The sequence below is a fragment of the Dipodomys merriami genome, unplaced genomic scaffold, assembly GCF_024711535.1.
Source record: "Dipodomys merriami isolate MVZ:Mamm:240054 unplaced genomic scaffold, mDipMer1.0.p SCAF_260, whole genome shotgun sequence".
NCBI lineage: Eukaryota > Metazoa > Chordata > Mammalia > Rodentia > Heteromyidae > Dipodomys > Dipodomys merriami.
Genome location: NW_027204049.1, coordinates 1,095,001 through 1,100,095, shown reverse-complemented (window position 1 = coordinate 1,100,095; position 5,095 = coordinate 1,095,001).

Sequence of the window (5,095 nt, the reverse complement as noted above, 5' to 3'; positions counted from 1 at the left end):
GGGTTCAGATTCATCGCCTCATGCCCCGAATCCTGCTCCAGAGAGAGTGGCAGAGCCTATTAGAAAAGGCTAGCTGTTATGACAGGCTAGAGTACAAACCGGTGAGAAGGTTGTTCCATCCGGTGCCCGGGGATAAGCGTCACACGGGTGCCACCTCCCCTTCCTTCCCCACCCAGCCAGCGGCTCTCGTTTGGCTTTCCTGTCATTTAGTGATGGGTGAGTGGACTCACGCTTCCCATGGCGCTGTCACCGTGGTTTTCCAGACCTGTGTGCGGGACATGTACCTACTCTCTGTGTGTTAGAAGAAACCTCTCTCTGGCCTTCCCCCTGCCCTTTCCCTGCCTGTGAGGGGTGGCGGGTGGGGTCAGGGGGAGGGAGCGTGTTGTGGGGCAGGCGGGCGGCGGACTTTCACAAGTGAGCGGGGTGCCTCCCTAGGGCTCGTCTCTTGCTGGAGCCGACCCATCTTTGGGAGTTTTTTTTTTGTTGTTGTTGTTGTTTCTTTCTGGTTTCCATCTGGGGGAAAAAGAAAACAAAACGTACAAACAACCCCCCCCCCAAAAAAAAAGACGGGCGGGCAGACGGTGGGACGAGCGCTCACTTGCCCTTTTCTGGCCATGTTGGGTGGGGGTGGGGGTCTTGCCACGGGCGGCGGAGGTCGTGCGGGTGGCCGGTTCGTTTTCTCTCGTGGTGCAGGCCTGCCGTCTTTGCTGCCCCTTCCTGCTTGGGACCAATCCCGGCTTCCCGGTTGAGGCCGCTCCGTTCGGTTTCACTTTGGTCGCTGGCGGCGGCGGCGGCGGCGGCGGCGGCGGCGGCGGCGGCGGCGGCTCGATCTCGGTCTAGGTCTCTGGTGGCTCTGGTGTCGTTCGTGAGGTCGCAGAGAGGACCCGGCTGCAGGTCCTGACCTAGGTTGTGCCTCTCGGTGCGTGGCGGTGGGGAGTGAGGCGATTCGTTTCCGTGTTCTGTGTCTCCGTAGCTCAGAGCCGGCCGGCGCGCGCCAATCCAGGGTACGGCGGCTCGGTGGAGTCGGTCGTTGGAAGGCGGTTCTCGTGCTCCCCCTGGCGTCCGCTTTGATATGACAGTCCCCTCGTTCTCAGCCGAGCGAGCGACTGAAGGAGGAGGTCTGGCGGCAGCGAGCCGGGGCGGAGGCCCGGCCTCTGCCGGGTGCTGGGCGCGACTGTCGCCGTGGTGTCGCTGTGGCGCCGGGGCGGCTGTTCTGTCGGACTTTGCGCCCGCAGGCTAGAGCGCGGTGGGGTCGTGAGTCGCCGGGGGTGGCGGCTTGGTCGGGTCGACCAGTAGTTCTGTCTGGGCCCGACGTCTTGTCCTCCTCCCCTCCCGTAGTTCTGTCTGGGCCCGACGCCTTGTCCTCCTCCCCTCCCTGGACTCTGGTCTTTGAGGGCGAAAGAAGGAGAGTACGAGGGACGTCTCGGGAGTCGGGGGAAAGGGTCCCCGGGTGAGCCGCTAGGTGGTGGGGCCGGTCCGGCCCGGACTCGGACCACCCCCCCTCCTCGGAGTCACCTCCGAGTGAGCGCTTGGTGCGTGCCGGGCGCGAGGGCCTGGGTCGCCGGCCCCTTGTGGCCTCCCTCCACGACCCGGAGGCCGGAGGACAGACCTCTGCGGCGGGAGGAGCCGTGGGCACGGCCGAGGTGAGCCTCGGGGCCGGGACTTACAGCCCCCCCCTCCCCGACATAGGATGGTCGTCGGAGTCACCTCCGAGTGAGCGATTGGCACATGCCGGGCGCGAGGGCCTGGGTCGCCGGCCCCTTGTGGCCTCCCTCCACGGCCTGCTCCACGGGCCCCAGAGGACAGAGGCCAGGCCTCTGCGGCGGGAGGAGCCGTGGGCACGGCCGAGGCGAGCCTCGGGGCCAGGACCTACACCTCGCCCCTCCCCAACATAGGATGGTCGTCGGAATCATCACCTCGGGGCCGGGACCTACAGCCCCCCCCTCCCCGACATAGGATGGTCGTCGGAGTCACCTCCGAGTGAGCGATTGGCGCGTGCCGGGCGCGAGGGCCTGGGTCGCCGGCCCCTTGTGGCCTCCCTCCACGGCCTGCTCCACGGGCCCCAGAGGACAGAGGCCAGGCCTCTGCGGCGGGAGGAGCCGTGGGCACGGCCGAGGCGAGCCTCGGGGCCGGGACCTACACCTCGCCCCTCCCCGACATAGGATGGTCTTCGGAATCACCTCCGAGTGAGTGCTTGGCGCGTGCCGGGCGCGAGGGCCTGGGTCGCCGGCCCCGTGTGGCCTTCCTCCACGGCCTTCTCCAGGGCCCCGGAGGCCAGAGGACAGACTTCTCCGGCGCAAGGAGCCGTGGGCACGGCCGAGGCGAGCCTCGGGGCCGGGACCTACCTACCGTCTGCGGTGTGCGCGATGGCGGGGACTTGCCCGGTGGGCCCTGCGTAGGGGAAAAATCGAGGCGGAGGGAGCACCTCGGGAGTCGGGGACCCGAGCCCGGGAGTCCCGCGTGTGTGCGTGCTGGCGGCAGGGCGCTCACCACCGACCCCGCGCGGTGTGGGTGTGGTGGTTGGGTGCCTCTCGGAGTGGGTGCCTCGCGTCTGCCTGGGGAAGGCTCCCCGTACGGGTGAGCCCGTGCGCACCCAGGGTAGTGGGGCGGGTGCATCCCCTGACCCCGCTCCCGCCCTCTCTCTTCATCTGTCTTCGCCTTATGTGGTCGACCAGCTGTCCCTGAGAGTTCCGTGTCTGGCTCTGTTGGGGACGTGTTGGGGACAGGTGTCCCCGATGTGGTTTCCGAGAGGTCCCTGTTGCCAGCGAGTTGTCGCCCCTGCGTGACCACCTGGTTTTGGCGTGGTGACGTGAGGATTTTGTACCTGCAGGAGGGTGCTGGCATGCTGTGTCCCGGTGGCTGTCAGCGGGTCTTTTGGGGCTCTCTCGGATGCTGTGTGCCGGGCCTTTCCCGTCTCTTCCCGGTCCGGGTCCCCCTGCCCTTCCCCCCGGACCCCGGGCTCCCGCTGCCCTGAGCAGGCCTTGCCCCTGTGGTGGCTCGTGGTTGTGGTGGTGGTGGTTGGTTGGTGGCTGAGTGAGTCCCGTCGTCCTTGATCTCTCCCCCGCTCCAGGTGCCGGATTCTGGCCCTTGCCTCTGCACGCCGAGGAGGAGAGTGGTTGGTTGCCTGGGGTGCATAGGTAGGCCCGCGCGGTGTGCTTCCCTCGCCATGGCCGGCTTGAGGAGGAAAAGGCAGGGGTCAAGTCCTGCCTTGCCTGTGCGTGTGCGGCATCCCCGTTCTGCTGTCGTGCTCGTCCGACCTCCGTGGCTCTTTTTTATTTTATTTTATTTTTTTCCCTATCGCCCCTAGCTCCAACTCCCCCGACCTGGCGGGCCTGGTCGGCCGCTGACCTGCGCTACTCCCGAGCGCTGTCCGTGGTTCTTTTTATTTTTCTTTTTTCCTCTCTAGCTTCTTTCGGCCCTGTGCCCGGCGGAGGTGTCCTGGTAATCCCGAGTGCCAGGGACGCTTAAGCCCGTGGTATTTTTTTTTTATTTTTTTAAGTTTTTTTTTCTTTTTTTTTTCTTTTTACCTCGCTCGTTACTCACGAAAGGTTGTCTGTCCTGGCTACGCTTTTATCCCAGGCTGTTGGCCCTCTCGGGAGCCGAGCTTCCTGGGCCCCACCGCCTCCCGAGTGCCATGTGGCTGTCTTCTCCGCCCTCTCGGTGTGATTGATGTGGTGACGTTGCGATCTCCTTCGGGCCCGGGCCTAAGCTGCGCCAGGCGAGGGACGGACATTCATGGCGAATGGGACCGCTCTTCTCGTTCTGCCTGTGGGCCCCTGCCCTCACCGTCCCACCGTGCCAGCGCCGGTGGTGTGCGGGGAGGCAGGGGTGCCGCAACCGGGTCCGGCTGTGCTCTCCCTGCCCTCGCCGTGAGGTCGGGGACTTGTACACGCTGGAGGAGGGGGGGCGCCCCTGATCTTGCTCCTCTCTTCCCGTGACTCGTTATCGGCACGGGGGTCGGCTCTCTCCGTGGAGAGGGAGGGTCGTTGCTCCGTGCTTGCCCATGCTGTGTGGTGTGAAAAGCCATGCCTCGCGCTCTGCCCTCTTGCGGTGCTCCCGGAATGCTCCCAGTCGGTTCTCTCAGGTGCCTGAGGCTGAGTGGTGGTGTCATTCCCGATCCCGGCGTTGTCTGTTGCCTTGTGCCAGCCTGCTGCCCGTGGTGTGTCCCGGCCGTCCTTGGGTTCATGGGGCTTGTGCGAGTGAGAAAAGTTATCGCAGAGATTGACGTCTCTGCTGGGGGGGGGGGTTGAGGCGGTTCCCCAGAGGAGCGCTCTTCCCTTGTTGCGCTGGGCGGTGGCTTCCCCGCATGAGCTGCCGCCCTGGTCCTGGCTTGTCTTCCCTGCCGTGTCACCTGGCTCTTGTTGCACCGGGGGTCCTGAGATGTTGCAGTGGGAGGCGAGCCGGGCCTGTGTGCGCGACTTTGTGCTTCCCGCCCGTGTGCGCGACTTTGCTCTGGCCCTGCACGGCAAGGCCGACCGACCAGGGTTGGTGTTGCTGCTGCCGCAGACCCCCCCCCGCCCCACCCCTCCCTGCCACCCGTGGTGGGAAGGATGGACGCCTTTGATGTGTGCTGGTCCCGGCGGGGTTCCCGTCGGGGTTGGGTGCGGGCCACCCTCAGAGTGAGGAGAGGTTCTCTAGCGATCCTCGTTCGGGAGGTGGCGTTCGCTGCCGGGTTGGCGGGGGCCCGCCCCTGATGGGCTCCCGTGGCCCTGCCGCTCCCTGTCCCGCTTTTGAGCGTTAGTGGCTGCCAGCGTTGGTAACTGCGTGCCCGCGCCTCCCCCCTCCGAGCTGGGGGAGGGTCCCGCGGGGCCTCTCCCGGGCCGTCGTCTGGTGTGGTGAGTGGAGGACGTTCCCGATCCGTCCCCGCCCCTGCCTCGCGTGCGGTGTGTCGAGTGGCGGAGCCTGGAGCCTGTGCTGGGTTGTGATGCGAGGGTGTGTGGTGTGTGGCTTCCCGGCCTCGTGCTTGGGGTGCCGTGGGGTTTTTGGGGGTCCCGTCCCCCTCCCCCTCCTGCCCCTGGCGACGCTGTTCCAGAGCGTCTGTGTGGGCCGCCGCCCGTTGGCGACGACGGCGCCGTGAGGGCACCGGGCCTCGCAG